The 14,422-nt window shown below is 47.6% G+C and overlaps 4 non-coding genes across 4 annotated transcripts; 1 reads left to right on the top strand and 3 right to left on the bottom strand.

Annotated features, from left to right (window-relative positions):
* Positions 1-5,492: 5,492 nt before the first annotated feature.
* TRNAW-CCA (transfer RNA tryptophan (anticodon CCA)) lies at positions 5,493-5,564 on the bottom strand. Its single transcript has one exon. It is a non-coding gene; the product is annotated as a tRNA-Trp (tRNA).
* Positions 5,565-6,672: 1,108 nt separating this feature from the next.
* On the top strand, positions 6,673-6,745 carry TRNAR-ACG (transfer RNA arginine (anticodon ACG)). Its single transcript has one exon. It is a non-coding gene; the product is annotated as a tRNA-Arg (tRNA).
* A 3,086-nt stretch (positions 6,746-9,831) lies between these two features.
* On the bottom strand, positions 9,832-9,904 carry TRNAR-ACG (transfer RNA arginine (anticodon ACG)). Its single transcript has one exon. It is a non-coding gene; the product is annotated as a tRNA-Arg (tRNA).
* A 927-nt stretch (positions 9,905-10,831) lies between these two features.
* TRNAW-CCA (transfer RNA tryptophan (anticodon CCA)) lies at positions 10,832-10,903 on the bottom strand. The gene has a single exon. It is a non-coding gene; the product is annotated as a tRNA-Trp (tRNA).
* Positions 10,904-14,422: the final 3,519 nt, after the last annotated feature.

The raw sequence follows: 14,422 nt of genomic DNA on the forward strand, positions 1-14,422 counted from the left end.
GCTGGATGTCTGGGAAAACAACCCCCAATGTATGATTTATCCCACACTTGTAACACCCCCCTGAAGTATCAAGTATCTGTAACCCCATTGGCACAACCCTGTTACAGCCCACCTCGAGACCCCTCATCAGGGGGCTGCGAGAGTGGGCCTCCCTTCTGTTTCTTCTCTCCTCTTGTCTCTTTGTTCTCTTTTCCTTTGCTCATCTCTCTTGCCGCTTGCATCTTGCTCTTGGAATTTCCTTATCTCTCACTGCCCCCACCTTCCAAGGCCACGCTACAGCTGCGCCTGGCGGCTCCGAGCAAGGCCTCACGTCCTATACAATAAACCTCTTCTTCTAAAACCTAGCTTCAGAGATCTCTCGTCTACATTCATCCACACCGTCCTGGAGTCCTCAGCAGCAAGCAGGAGGAGGCATTTTCTACAGTTGGGTTTGTGGGTGTGGGTGCCAAGGTCCTTTCCAGCCCAAACCATTCTGTGATTCTGAGGCAACCAGGGTGGCTGGCCGCATCCATACTGTGAAATTCCTTCACCTTCAGGAAAGGTGGCTGGATTAAAACTATCCACAGGGAGTGGTTCCTAGCCCATACCAGCCCTCATGGATTTGTGATAGTTGGTCTGGGCCCAAACTGAGCCAGTTTAGCTGATATTACAGAGCCAGGCCCTGTACCTCTGTCCCTGCACTGTTTTACTGCCACCATGGACACGGCGCTGCTCCGGGACATTTTGCTATGGATGTTATCACAGGAGAGGGCAGATGGAGCCTTTGCTTCCCTCCTTCCCCTCCACTCACTCCTTCTGCCCCAGGACACCCAGCAGTTCTGCTGGTACATTATTTGGACCAAAGCTGTTGCAATCACACCACGAGTAAGTGAAATCTCTGGCTTTTATTCTAAAAACTAATTGGCCTTTCAGATTACAGCAGTTCTGTATTTAATCAGCCGTTTCCCCCATGCAAAGGACATAGGTCTTGGGCAGTGATTTAGTTGCAAGAACAGTTTTGGTTACAGGAATGTGATATAAAATCTCAGAAGCATAAAGGAAGGAAGGAAGCAGCCAAGCTGTTGGACCAAGTCCCGATTACAGACAGCTCCTGTTCTTACATAAGGGACAAAATCCCAGGGAAAAGTTCAGGCAAAGGAAACAAATTTGGTTGGTTTTCCATGCTCAAAATCTAAGAGCTACATTATTTCTCTATCAACTTTGGGAGATGGGGAATGATGTGCTGAGCAGAGCCATCTGCTCCAGCCTCATCTTGCCATTTTCTTATTTGGGAAAAATTCCCATAATGACGTTTTCACTGCAAATAAAGGCACAAAAAAGTATCTAACATAATTCTGGGGTTTTGAAAAGCTAATAGACTGTGATAGAGCAGGGAATGCAATTAGAAGGATGGGTACCTGCAGACTGATGAGCTCTGGTTTGTATTCATTTAGTCATTTATTAATTTTTTAAATCCACTCTTGATTACATCTCACTGCCAGTGTTGGTGTCTGCTCACAAGGGTGGTCCCTGTGCTTTGTCCAGGTTTTCTTGGAATTTGTTCCAATATTCACACAGTTCCTAAGACAGCAACCTGAAAATCTCTCATGAGTACATCCTGGGTCTGCACCTGGCAAAACAGCTGAAAAATAGAAAAAAAAAAAAAAGTTTACAAGAAATTAGTTATGAATTAAGGTCTGGAATCTGACGACAAAGAAGTTTGATGATTTTCAGACTTGGGGATTGCAACAGAGATGGAGATAAGAAATTGCTTTGAGCCTTTTTTATTGTTGTTTTGTCCTGAAATAAATCCAAGGAAATATTTCTCTCTTGAAGATTTGTAGCTGATAATCCATCCCATACTGGTTTATGGCCTGATTTTAAAGATATCCAAGCCGAAAACCCTTCTGCCTCCCAACTGCAGAGAAAGATAAATATCAACCACACGCCATCAACAAAACATACATTGGGAAAGAAATTACCCTGTGTCACAACCTGGGTTATTTTCCCCTAAATCCATTACGCCCATGTACTTCTGTTATATATTTTCCCACTTGCTCCATTTTATGAAGTTCTCTGCTGTCAGTGTGGCTTTTTAAATACCTGAAATAAAATTGCTGAAACCCCACTCTTCGGGTTTTTTTCCATGCCATTGCTGAAGGTATTTATAAAAATCCATCCCCCCATGGGGCACCCCACGGGCAGTCACAGCCCTGGCACCCCCATCCTGCTCCACACTAAGGCAGGAGTGAGATGTAGATGTAAGCAGGGAAGGGATGAGAGCACCAGGGATAGGCTTGGCCAGAGAAAATGAGAAACACAAAGTCTGTTAGAATCACAGAATCACTGAATTATTTTGGTTGGAAAAGAGCTCCCAGACCACTGAGTCCAACCTGTGACTGATCCCCCCCTTGTCACCCAGCCCAGAGCACTGAGTGCTCCAGCAATTCCATGGACACTTCCATCACCACCTCCCTGGGCAGCCCCTTCCAACTCCTGACCACCCTTTCCATGAAGAAATTTTTCCTGGTGTCTAAATGTTAATAGATTCCTCCATCACTTCTCCAGCAGCCACTTCATTGATTGATTCAAGTACTGGGGGAAATAAATAGGCTAAAGATTTTTTTGTTTTGTTTTGTTTTTGTTTTTGTTTTTGTTTTTGTTTTGTGTGCGTGTGTGTGTGTGTGTGATGCAATGAGCCTCCCTCCACAAACAGGAGGACCTACAAGTTGCCCAGAGGGGGTGTGGAATCTCCCTCACTGGAGATATTCCAGAACTGTCTGGACACAATCCTGTGCAGTGTCTTCCAGAATGAGCCTGCTTGAGCAGGGAGGTTGGGCCAAATGACCTCCAGTGGTGCCTCCCTGTTGGAACCCCAGGCACAGAGAATTTTAGACTTTCTGTGCTGCCAGGCACTGACCTCCAAGAAGACGCTGCATTTGACCTGACGCCATGGAGAAGGCATCCAAAATCGACTGATAGCGCTGGGATTATGGGTGTGTAATTTGAATAGAAGTGTGTGATATCATATTGTGGAAAACTTAGACTTCAAGGTTTTAGAATATAGTGATATATATAAAGCAAGACGGAGGATTTAGGGTGTAGGCTAAGTCCTTCTTTTTCACCTTCTTCATGGGTCTGGGTGTTATTTTGTAATTGGGTGGAAAAATCCGCATTGCAGGCCACAAGTGGCTAGTTTTTGGGTTAAAAGTAAAAATCATTTAGGTGTTGTATCATAATTGGACAGTTTGTTCTTAAAAGACCTTGTAAAGAGATAGAGACAGAGCCATTTTTCACTTCGTTAGCTAGAACTCACAACTTGTGAGACTGTACTATAGATAAGAATTAATAAACATCTGAGTCCGAACACAAAACACCGTCTCTCAAGCATTTAATCCTGGCCCTAACAGAAAAGAGGATAAAAAAGCCACATCTTCCAACTTTATCCATTTTGTGTGTCTGTGATCGTTATCCTTAGGTAGGTCCAGCAGACCAAAAACAACCTTTCCTTGGTCCCTCACAGGGAGATGTGACCTTGTCCTCGGCTTGGACACTGAGACTTGAGCCCACAGGGTGGACAGAAACGAAAACGAAACGTCGGCTTCCAAAACAGTCATAGGATCATCCTAGAAGGAAGCTGGTGGCACAAGAGTGACACTGTTGCCTATACAGACAGAAAAAAAACCAAAACAACCTTGCTGCCTGACAAAACATGGTTCAAGTTTCTACAGAAAAGCATTTCCCCCAGACACAAAAAGTCCAGAGTTGAACCCAATCCGTCACTGCGTGAAGGAGTCCCAACTTCAAGCTTCACATCCTCCTCTGGCCAAGCTACTTCTGTGTCAATATTCAGAGTAAACTACTTTGTGTAACAGACCTTGATAGGGCAGATCACAGTTCCCTGAGAACTGAATTTTCACTGGAATATATAAAGTTATATAGGAAAGAACATTTGTTACAGGAATTTATAGCAATATGGAATATTTTAAGCCTTTCTCCCTCACATTTCTCCGATTGATATGGCCTCAAAGATTTCCTTGTTTATGCAAGACAGAGTATTTTAACTGGAAACATTCAGAGAGTCTCAAGATTATGAAATAATCTTGGTTTTTAAGTAGCTTATGACAATTTTCCTTGAATGGGAGACATCAAGTTCTAGTCTCTGTTGAAATGTCCCTTTGATTAAACCTCATCACCAGGCTCTTGGCAGAATCATCAAATGGTTTGGGTAGGAAGGGGACCTCAAAGATCCTCTCATTCCAACCCCCGTGTCATGGGCAGGGACACCTTCCCTAGACTGTGACTCAAATCTCTCCTGCTTTAAAAATGAAAAGCGTTTTCAGAAGTCTTAAGAGTTTGGCCCATCAAAAAGGGAGATTAGTTGTAAACTCAGCACTTTTTATGAAGTGTGAAACTGTTCCTATTGCCTGCAGTGAAAATACCCCTGATGAGAAGTCTACAAGAATAATGTTTCCTACCAGATACCCTTTCAAGAGAGTGCCAGTTGTCCCAACAACAGCACCCTGAAAATTGTACTGTTGGGGTCTTTTTCACCTGTGGAAGATTTTCGAAAGGAAATACCCGAGTTTCTTACCATTCTGAGAAGTCAAAGGGACAGAAAATCACATTATGGAGACAGAGCCAAAGACAAGGACATTTGGCTAAATGATCTTGGAGGTCTTTTCCAAACCCGATGATTCTGTGACATTGAAAGCAGTGAGGCAGCGACATCTTGAGGAAATCCCTGCTCACTCAACCCTTTGGTGGCATTCCAGGAGTTATGGGATAAGGGATCTTAGGTTCTTTCTTCTTGATCCATTCTCTTATCTCAGTATGCCTCCTGTTTATATATTTTAAAATTCACCTTGAAAGAGCTCTTAAAGGAGTTCAACTACTTTTTATAAATTATAATTCATTCCTACTGATTCAAGACTTTTTTCCCCAGCCCTTCATCCCCTCTGTCCATCTCACCATGGGGAACCAAGAAAAGACTAAGCAGAGAGTTAAAGATCCTGATGACCTGTCCTGATGGCTCAGTTTAGTCTCCCCACAGCTGGGTGTTCCAACAGAATCAGAAAAAACCTCATTGAAATAGTGAAGCAAATTCAGTGAGAGCCATCAAGATGGTGGGGGACTTGGATGCAAGGGATGTGAGAAGAAATGGGAAGAAATTGGGATTATTCAATCTGAGGAAGATCATACAAATGGATCTTATCCCCCCTAACAGGTCCTTGCCCTTCCAAAGGGGTTTTGGGACCAGAGGAATTGACACCCAGACAAGAAGTCACATCTGAGGTGTCCACGATTCCTGCCAACTTTGCAAACATTGGATAAGGGAAAGCTGAAGTTGTATTTGGAAGGAGTGTAACCCCGAAGATACTTTGAATGCTCATCCAGCAAGGAAAGAGCACTCTGCCATGGCTCATCCACTGCCCTTCAGCAGCCATCTGGGGTACAGAGTTACCGAGTGGGAGGGCAAAAGGAGGCATCCAGGAGATGCACATCTCACATCCTGACCCCGGTGTGATTTGAACACACAGCCTTCTGATCTGGAGTCAGACGCGCTGCCATTGCGCCACGAGGTCAGGGATGGGGATGCTTCCCGCTCAAATATCGTCCTGGAATTTGGGGCATTTTTTGAGGGAATGGGAATTTTGTTTCACCTGATAGAGGAGCAGCACCATCTTTGCCTGCCTTGCCTTGCTAAAAAAAGAGAGCTCTAAATGAGATACTTCAGAGGAAGAAGGCCAAAAATGGCCACTGCCCAGAGCAGCCCTGCAGAGCCTCCCCCAGGAGAAACAGACTCCTGGGTGTGGTGTCTCTAGAGGGACAGGAGAAATGGTGGCCCAGTTCCTCCCTGGGGACAGAGGCCTCATTCACCCAGAAGAGGCACGGATATCAAACCCAGGTCACAGGTCACAGGTCACAGGTCATAACCAAAGTGCAGGACAAAGCAGGGAGGTGTGGTGGGTGCCTGCTGCACTTTGCCTCATGAGGAAGCTGAAGGGAGTGAAGGCTTTCTCTGAAAAGTGGAAGAATTTTCAAAGCTGCAGGCTCAGTCACTCCTGGGGACCTGGACTTATCTCCACGTGATAATTCCATGGAAGACCAGTGTGGGGTGGTGCAGTTAGTCCAGGGGACTCCTGGAGTGTTCCAAGACAATGATTCAGTGTAAGATGATGAAAATAGAGAGATCTTCCTGATGAACACCATGAGGAGTTTTCTCAAGAAAAGAGTGAAAAAAGAAGAGTCTGCTCCATCTCTCCTCAGAGGCCAGGTGAAGATTATGAAAGGAACGTTCCTGAAATGAAGGAAGCATGTGGTGATGACTGGAGACAGGGACCATGGACTTCCCAAGAGCAGAACACTCTGGGACAACACAATTTCTTCCTCAATGGCCAATTGAGGACACCGAGGAACATCACTTATCTTGACTTTGGTTTCACAAGATCTCCCGGACGCGTCCCAGCAGCAGGACACGCACACAGAGCAGCTGAGCTCAATCCAAGGGCAAAGCAAAGGGCCGGCACCAGGCACTCAGTGGGTTGGGCTCAGTGTTGGCAGCCCAGGTGACCCTCCACTGCTGGATGCTGAACTGGCTGTGTTTGGGGTCTCTGTGGTGGGAGCAGAGGCTGTTCCACAGAAGGAAGGACATGGGCAGGCTGGCAGGGACAGGGGGACAATGAGGGGACAGGGCCAGTGGCGCAATGGACAACGCGCCTGACTACGGATCAGGAGATTGCAGGTTCGACTCCTGCCTGGCTCAACACTTTTAGCCCAGGCAAGTTCCTCCTGCTCCCTTTGTGAGCACCTTCCTTCTCCTGACTATCATCCATCTTCCCTCAAGCTGCTGATGTCCTGTCCCAGCACTCCAGAAGGGGCAGGGATGTGCCCATCCCACACCAAAGCCAGGGGCACCACAGCAAATCCCACAGCGAGATGTGGGCGCCTCCTGAACTGCTGCCCTGCAGCCAGGACAGAGCCAGCACTCCCAGGATGTCCTGGCACCTCGTGTGCCCTGGTGCCCAGCTCCCTGCAAGGCTCCCACTGGTCCTGCTGCCCTTTGTCAGTGCCTGGCCAAGTTCTGCCCTGGAAGCAGTACCCTGCTCACGGCTTTGATGTCACAAAGTGATGCTCCTGTGGTGGTGATGTTGGAGAGATGGGGAAAAAGCCTGGAAGGTTGAGGGCCTCAGGAAGACAGCTGTCCCTTGTCACCTCCACCACCAGTGTCAGGACTTAAACCTGCACTCTCCCGATCCATAGTCAGGTGTGTTCACTGCCCATTGAGCAACTGGCCCCAGCCTCTGATGCCACCTCCTGTCCCCACTTCAGGATCACCTGGATTTATTGGTGGTTAAAGGGAAGTGGCAGGATCTTACCTTGCTCCCACCTGCCCCTTCCATGTCAGCCTCGCCCTCCTCACCTGTGATCCCCCTGGTTCCACCACCCAGGAAAGGAGATGCCTGTTCTGAGCTCCAGGCTCAGCTCAGCTGCTCTGGTGGGTTGGAGGACACATCTTGCCTTCCTCATGGGACATGCAGATAAACTTCCCAGCCCATACAGAACTCTCTGGAGCTGTGGTGCCCAGTGAAGGGGAAAGCTTAGTCCAAGGTTGTGGGCCTGATATTTCTGTGTCTGAGAGATTTTGGCCTGCTGGCAGCTGCTAACTTTTTCCCCACGGGAAAATTTCTTGAGAAAGCTTCTTCTCAAAACAATATTGGCAAAACAACTATCTTTTCTCAAAACAATTTTTCTCCAGGTGGTGTTTTGCTGTTTCTCTGGTTTCACCAATGGGATTAGAGAGGTGTTGTTCTTGTTCACCGATCACGTTAAGTCTGTATCGGAACACCTTATAAAAAGTAGTAAGAATTAGACAATAAAGCTTTTCTATACTCTTTGCCTTCTGAAGTATCTGGAGTCTCTCTTTTTTTTTTTTTTTTTTTTGTGTCCTACAATGACACCAAGCCACCTCCACTTGCTCCAGCCTGGTGGCAGAGGGATGGGCAGGTCAGCTGTAGCAAGATCTTGCTTGATGGCCCGTTGGTCTGGGCTACCCCGCACATGGACACCTTCAACCTTCCTGGCCCAAGCCACAGATACAGTGAAGGTACAAAGCAGTGATGATAGGACCATGCAAACGTGGGGTGAAGCAACAAAAGAATGTGGAAATGGGAATTTTACATCAAATAACAGTGATTCATGTTGGAAATTACATGTGGCAGTCTCTAGTGCAGACCTGCTAAATTTATGACATGCAGATCAAGACTGCGCACTCAGACTCTGAGTATCTCCAGGGATGTAGAGACCACAGCCTCTCTGGGCTCCTCTCTTGGTGATTTACCATCTCACAGAGAAGTTTTTAACCAGTGTATCCAGTCAGAGCCTCCCCTGATGTGAGGGAAGTTTTGCTGTGCAGGAAGCCCACCAAGAGGGGACAACACCGGAGAGACACAGGGCACTGTGGAGAAAGATGTTCCCTGTCACCATCTATGTGACATCCAGGCTTGTGGGCAGGAAAATTGTGAGCCAGGCCAGAGTGGAACCTGCAATCTCCTGATCCGTAGTCAGGTGCGTTGTCCATTGCGCCACTGGCCCGGCCCTCCCGGAGCTCTGGGGGCTTCCCTTCGCTGGATGGGCTTTGTGACAGAATTCATTAAGTATAGAAAGAAATAGATTTTAGGAGATCCCTGGGTGATCTAATCTAAGCAGCTGATCTAGTCCCTGCTCAGAGAACAACAGTCTTTGACATCAGGCTGTAGTCAAACCTTAAATAGCTCCAAGGATGGAAACTCCAAAGCTTCTCTGGGACCTCATCCTACTCTGAGACCATTGCTGCCACATGCAAGGCACTGACAAAGGGCAGCAGGACCAGTGGGAGCCTTGCAGGGAGCTGGGGACAAGGTGTTGGGGTTAAGTTTTCCTGTGGAATTTTTCCCCCCATAAGTTGCTAGGAGACTAAATACTGATGCCTAAAGGGTGCTTGACCAGTACAAAAGAAGTGGATCACTTAGTTTAGGGGCTAGGAAAAGGCTCCCAGGAGATGAGGGTGGTGGTCTCTCAGCTCTCGGTTTTCCAGAGAGGACGGTCGGGTGACTGGTGGCTGCATGGAGTCCATGGTTAACAGAGGAGTCTGGTCCTGGGAATTCTATATTGGAGCGCCCAGGAATTCGGAGTTTTTTGCCTGCACTGCTGGATTTTGGGTCAGCCCGAGTCCAGCTGCCGTGGCTTCTCCAGCACTGCTCACTTCGCCTGCCAGGACACCCCCCCTGGTGCCGGGACAACCCACCTCTTCCAGCCATCAGCCATGGAGTTTCCACCGTTTCGGTTTGGTGCTCTTGGGGTCCCAAGAGATCAGACTGCCTGGGACTTGTGAGACAAAGCCCCTCGGGGTTCTTGGCTCTGTTTATTATTATTATTATTATTATTGCTGTTGTTGTTTGTCTGTCCTGTTATATTTACTAGTAAAGGACTGTTATTCCTTTCCCCATAGCTCTGACTGAAAAGTTTTTTTTAATCTTCCAAATTATAATAACACGGAGGGAAGGGATTGGAATTCCCCATTCCTAGAGAGGCCCCGCCTCTCTTTTCAAACCAAGACACCAGGGCACACGAGGTGCCAGGACATCCTGGGAGTGCTGGCTCTGTCCTGGCTGCAGGGCAGCAGTTCAGGAGGCGCCCACATTCCGCTGTGGGATTTGCTGTGGTGCCCCTGGCTTTGGTGTGGGATGGGCACATCCCTGCCCCTTCTGGAGTGCTGGGACAGGACAGGAGCTTGAGGGAGGATGGATGATGGTCAGGAGAAGGAAGGTGCTCACAAAGGGAGCAGGAGGAACTTGCCTGGGCTAAAAGTGTTGAGCCAGGCAGGAGTCGAACCTGCAATCTCCTGATCCGTAGTCAGGCGCGTTGTCCATTGCGCCACTGGCCCTGTCCCCTCATTGTCCCCCTGTCCCTGCCAGCCTGCCCATGGCCTTCCTTCTGTGGAACAGCCTCTGCTCCCACCACAGAGACCCCAAACACAGCCAGTTCAGCATCCAGCAGTGGAGGGTCACCTGGGCTGCCAACACTGAGCTCAACCCACTGAGTGCCTGGTGCCGGCCCTTTGCTTTGCCCTTGGATTGAGCTCAGCTGCTCTGTGTGCGTGTCCTGCTGCTGGGACACTTCTGGGAGACCTTGTGAAACCAAAGTCAAGATAAGTGATGTTCCTCAGTGTCCACTTGACTACCAAGGAAAAAATCTCTTCAAAGAAATCTATTCTTTTGGGCAAGGGTGGTCTGCCTTTGGTAAATCTTTGGCCTTCCAGTCATCCTCACATCATTCCTCCTTTTGGGCATGGCTTTCTGAAGGAATGTTTCTAGATTGTTCAGGCAGACTCGGAGCTGTGATATCTCAGACTAAAGCTTTCCAGGTGGTCTTAATATTCTAGAAAAAATCTTTCCATGTTGCTCTTTAGAAACTTGTACCCTTTTTCCATAATCAAGAGTAATTGCTTTCAATTCCCCTCTAGATATCCCCTGGGCTGACAACACTGCTCCATGTTACCTGCCAGGAAAGCATGTCCAGGTCCTCCAGAAATGACTGAGCCTGTGGTTAAAAAGTTTCCTGCATTTTCCTTGGGAAGACATTACCTCCTTCTTGAGGTAAATTACGGCAGACACCCACCCCAACACCACCTCCCTGCTTTCATCCTCACCCATAATTTCCATCCAGCACAGCTCCCTGCTCAGAGGAGAGCTCTGGACATCAAATTCCCTCTTCCCCATATGGTCTTGTCCGTGCCCCTCCACCCTGAGCCCTGCCCCTCCCACAGAGCAGCCCCCCAGAAAAGCAGGGAAGTGCCAATGGTGCCCCTGAGTGACCCCGGTGTGATTTGAACACACAACCTTCTGATCTGGAGTCAGACGCGCTGCCCTTGCGCCACGAGGTCAGGGTGGAGGGGTCCAGGGGCCCGGGATTGGCCACTGGGAATGTCCTTTCCATGGGGACCACACTGGGGTGTCCCTGCACCCCAGGAGCAGGGCTGTTGCTATGGAGGGACAACCTGACGGGACAGTGGCCAAGGATGGCTGCAGAGATCGATCCAGGCTGAAGGATAAACCTTCATGTACCTACATGCTGGAATTCCAGGCACAGAAAATTCTCAGAATGTTGTGCATGTAAGCTCAAACACAGAAATGAATACAGGGATTTGACTTGAGGCCTTGGAAAAGGCCCCCAGCTTTAGAGACCGTGAGCAAGAATGTGGGTTTGCAACAAGATAGAGACATAGGTAGGTAGTGGAGAGTTTTAAGGCTTTAAAGTTAAAATATAGAAGTAGTTATAAAGGTAATAAGAAGTTTTAAGGTGTAGTTCTGTAAGATTGTGTGTCAATAGATGATTGGATAAAAACGTCCGCACTGCGGCAGGACGAGTGATACAGTTTAATTGGCTGTTGGTGTGAAAATTAAAACAATGTGCGTGGGAGTTTATTGGCTAATAAACCTTTAAAACCTCTCGTAACCTGTGGTCTCGTGACCACTGACCATGAGCTCCTGGTGTATGCAGTGAAGATGTTCTCACTCCTCGAGACTGAGGCAGTAAATCATGTCTTAAGACATCTCCCAGTGGTCCTGTCTCTCCTAATATCCCGATAGGTACGGGGTGGGATGAGGGGACCTACAGGGTCAGTGAAGGCAGGAACCAGGCTCAGGGATGCTCCAAGGGAGGATGGTGGCTCAGGGGGGAACACAGGACAGCTCAGGGTGGGTTTTGGCTGTGGGGCCAGAAAGGGTTTTGGTGGAGTAGAGCGCCCATAGGCTCAGGCCAGCCACAGCTCCTGATGTTCTGCCCCAGCCATGGCCCTGTGCTGGCCAGGGGTGGCCCCTGGACCTCCTCCAAGGAGGGCAGGATGTCCCACCTGAGCAGGCAAGGTCCACCAGCAGCTCCAGCTGCCCACTCCTTTCCTCATGGGTACTCAGGGCAAGGCTGCCGTGGACAATGGTATCAGTAAGGAGGTGAAACCTTCCTTACCCTGCTCCAACTCCGTTCCCAACTTCACTCCCACCCCATGGGAGACATGCTGGAGACAGTCTGCTGCGTGCCAGGGTGTCTGGAGAGGGGCAATGCAGGCAGGGGCTGCGGCCAGCAGTGCAATGGGCAAAGCACCAGGAAACTCCTCCCTGGCACAACCTAATCCTGGTCAGAGCAGAGCTCTCCGTATTACTATAATTACAGAGATTTTTAAAGTTATAGAAATGTTATAAAATTATATGATGTTAGAAAACATTAACTTTATCGTTAAACACTTACCATGAATGTAAGAGACTCCCTCCAAAAATTCGATTCCTCTGTAAAAATTGATGCCTGAAACCAACTGCCATCCGTGCTCTCCAAAAACTTTAATAATCACCACGCATTTACTCTGTGAATTACCAGTGTTGAGGATGGAGCAAAGAGGCATTTCCTCTTGCTTTTACCTTTCCACCTGAGCAAATCCTGCACCACGAGGACCCTTCCTCCTCCAGCACATTTTCCCACAAGAGGGAGCCAGGAACCAGCTCATGGGCTCCATGGGCTGTAAATCAGGCTGGAGATTACTTTTGTTCATTGAAGGATCCTCCATCCCAAGGCCTGAGTGGAAATTCAACATGTTTCCTTCCTGGAAAAACAAGATTTTTTCCTCCACAGCCCAAAGTTTTTGTCTATTCAATCCCGATGGTTGCTGTTAGATTTTCCCAGCACATTTTTCCTCACTGATCACCTTCAGTGGCACCTCTCCTCATCCATCCCACTCTGTCACTTGCTCCTGATGATGTTGTAGATAAAATTGGGTTTTCAGCCAGTTCCAGGACCACTTCACCCCAGCTGCAGTCAAATCCTGCTGATTTACATTGCCATAAAGCAAATCTGGTTAAGTGCTTTGGGAAAGCAGATGTTTCCCATAAATTTACTGTCCCAGGTATAATTTTCAGACCTGTCTCATGACTGAAAACTTCAAAATGAAAGAAAAGTCTTCCCTTCTGATAAAAACTCCCTTACTCAAAGGGATGTGGGTCCCAGGCTAGATCAGCAAAACCCTCCAGGGATGGGGACTCCACCAAGCTGTGCCAGGGCTGGACAGAGCTTTCTGTGAAGGAATTGTTCCTAATATCCAATCTAAACTTCCCCAGTGCAATGTGAGGTGATTCTTCTTGCTCTGTCACTCATTACCTGGGAGAAGATCCTGACCCTCCCCTGCCTGTCCCCTCCTGTCAGGGAGTTGTGCAGAGCCACAAGGTTCCCCCTGAGTCTCCTTTTCTCCAGGCTGAGCCCCTTTCCCAGCTCCCTTGGCAATTTTTCCAAGAGATCCTTAGGCAAGGGGCAGAACTTCCACCGTGTGTGAGCATTTCATTTGTGATCCATATAAAACACATCTCTGACCTGGATTAACCTGAGAAAGGAGGAAAACAAAAAAGAGCAAACAAAGCGCAGAGGCATCAAGGCAGACTGAGATGAATTGAATCTCAAAGAGCTGCTTTTTCTTCTGGGATAATTTCTGATCCTAATTTGAAGGGGAGTGTGGTCATATAAGCACTTGTGGTCTGATAGTGAGCACATTCTGGAAATGATGGAGAAGGATTTTGAACATGAGATTACTGGGCAATTACTCCTCTGCCACCAGACTGTTAACACACACGAGGTTTTGAATTTGTACTTCACCTCCCATGGAAATAAATTTTAAAAAGGCGAACATTTCCAGTCCATCACTACAGAACAGAACAGGGTTTTTTGCCATTAAAAAAAAAATAAAATAAAAAAAAAAAAAAAAAAAAAAAAAACAAAAAAACAAAAAACAAAAAAAAAAAAAAAAAAAAAAAAAAAAAAAAAAAAAAAAAAAAAAGTTGAGAAAGTGGAGTGTCTGCTCCAGTCTGACAAAGCACAATGACAGATCCTGTCTGAGAGCTGAGATGAATATCTCAGCCAGGATCCCCGTGAGTTCGGTGGGACCCTGAGCCAACTGAAGGGTTCTTGTTACAGCCTTTGCTTCATTCCTGTCCCTGGAGTACCTGGAAACGGACACAAACACCTCTTCTTCACGACTGGATGGCGCCTGCAAACTTGCCATGGAAAGCAAACAAAGAAAGCAGGGAGGCAGACAGAGAACAATGCACACGGCTGAGGGCGAGGTTTGTATTGTTGATATCAAGGCTGCCGGGTCAGAATAACATCAATAAATACCTTGTACAGAAAGAGGCTGAAGTAAATGATTGGGGGAGAGCCTGGGCTGCCAGCTGCCACTTCCATGTGTCTGTTGGTGGCATTCAAACTCCATACAGACAAATGCTGAGAAAAAATCATGAATCTCACTTGTCATATGCTCCTTGTGCACCTGCAAAGCTGAAGGTGCCACTGGTGATGTCTGAAAACTGATGATCTGCACTTCACGTATCATAGAAACATGGAATGGCAGAAGGGCTTGGGATGAAAG

Source organism: Hirundo rustica, chromosome 3 (assembly GCF_015227805.2).
Source record: "Hirundo rustica isolate bHirRus1 chromosome 3, bHirRus1.pri.v3, whole genome shotgun sequence".
Lineage (NCBI taxonomy): Eukaryota > Metazoa > Chordata > Aves > Passeriformes > Hirundinidae > Hirundo > Hirundo rustica.